This window comes from Sceloporus undulatus, chromosome 7 (assembly GCF_019175285.1).
Source record: "Sceloporus undulatus isolate JIND9_A2432 ecotype Alabama chromosome 7, SceUnd_v1.1, whole genome shotgun sequence".
Taxonomy (NCBI): domain Eukaryota; kingdom Metazoa; phylum Chordata; class Lepidosauria; order Squamata; family Phrynosomatidae; genus Sceloporus; species Sceloporus undulatus.
The window spans coordinates 15,429,278-15,430,794 of NC_056528.1; the positions used below are offsets into that span (position 1 = coordinate 15,429,278).

Genomic DNA, 1,517 nt, shown 5'->3' on the forward strand with positions numbered 1-1,517 from the left:
ACATGGAAAGAATTTGGGGACCCATTTTGTGGATTTCTGCCACCAACGCCAGGCAGTGCCATCGGCGGTGGAGACTCTTAACCTTTCCTCGCCAACCAGGGTCACAATTAAAACCAAGGCCTGCCATTGGGGGGGGGGGATTTGTAGTGCGCTTGGCCTCTCCGGCTCTCCTAGGCACAACTCCTTCTTCTGGTGGCAATTGGCAGACGTTCTCTGAAGCACTCTGGAGACGGAAAAGTGCTCGGTAAATACGAAGAACGCTTTCTGCGATAATTGCACAAGCCCTGGAACGAAGCGCCTAAAAGCGCACTTGAAGAAGATTAGCTGCCTTTGCATACAATTAATCCTCCGCCGTAACGACAGCAGATTGGCACACGCTTGGCGCGTATAAGTGGGCGAGGAGGGAGCCATTTCGCGCCATCCAGGGCCTGGGTTTGATCCGGAGTCTCCAGAGTTGTCACACTCTCTCAGCCTCAGGGGAAGGCCATGGCAAACCTCCTCTGGACAAATCTTGCCAAGAAAGCCCCAGGATAAGATTGCCTTAGGGTTGCCGTAAGTCGGAAAATGACTTGAAGGCACACAACAGCAACAAGAATTACAAACTCTCCATTTACTTTTCTCCAGTCTCTCCAGCCACTTGTTGCAAAATGCCCCAAACAATAAGAAGGCACGCTCTGTTGTTGTTGTTGTGATTGTGCGCCTTCACACAGCGTAGAGAACTGCATTTCTAAAGGCCTTTGGTGGTGGTGGGGATGTTGGGTTGGGTGCCTTCGAGTTGTTTCCGACTTGTGGTGACCCTAAGGAAAACCTGTCCTGGGGTTTTTCTGACCTGGTTTGCTCAGGGGAGGTTTGCCGTGGCCTTCTCCTGAGGCTGAGAGAGTGTGCCTTTGCCCAAGGTCAGCCAGTGGGTTTCATGGATGAGCTGGGACTCGAACCCTGGTCTCCAGAATTGGACTCCTCCGACACTCAATTGACTGCCTCCTTTGCAAGAAAAGGAGAGAAAGGGAAGGAAAGGATGAGGGAGGGAAGGAAAGAAAGAGAGGGAAGGAAAGGAGGAAGGGAGAAAGGAGAGGAGAAAGGGAAGGAAGGAAGGAAGGAAGGAAGGAAGGAAGGAAGGAAAGCTGAGCAGAGCCCAATAGAGGGAAGCAAGCAGCAGCAGCAACCCTGGGGCCAAGCCAAGCCAAGCCCAAGAGAGGGAGGCAGGGCTCGGTGGGGCGCAGGTGGGGCCCCTTGGGAAAGGGAGCTTCCCCGGCTGGAGCTCTGCCTGGACCTCCCTCCTCCTCCTCCTCCTCCTCCTGGAGGGGCGGAGAGAGAGAGAGAGAGAGAGAAGGAGAGAAAGAAAGGAGGGAAGGCAGAAAGGCAGCAGCAGGCGAGCAGAGGAAAGCGGAGCCCTTCCTCCGGCTCTGGTTCTTTGGCTAAGCTCTGTCCCCGTCCACACCTGCCTCTCTGCCCCGGGATCGGAGTGTTACCGGTCGGTCTCTTGGCAACCGAGGGAGGCGCGTCATTTCCTGAGCCCA

The 1,517-nt window shown here is 55.0% G+C and overlaps 1 protein-coding gene across 1 annotated transcript in view; it reads left to right on the forward strand.

Annotated features, from left to right (window-relative positions):
• Window positions 1–200: 200 nt before the first annotated feature.
• WHRN (whirlin) overlaps window positions 201–1,517 on the forward strand; it is a 52,517-nt gene continuing 51,200 nt past the window's right edge. Inside the window, exon 1 of the mRNA XM_042480559.1 lies at window positions 201–244. The gene's annotated coding sequence lies outside the window, so the exon portion shown is untranslated. The remainder of the gene's footprint in view (window positions 245–1,517) is intronic.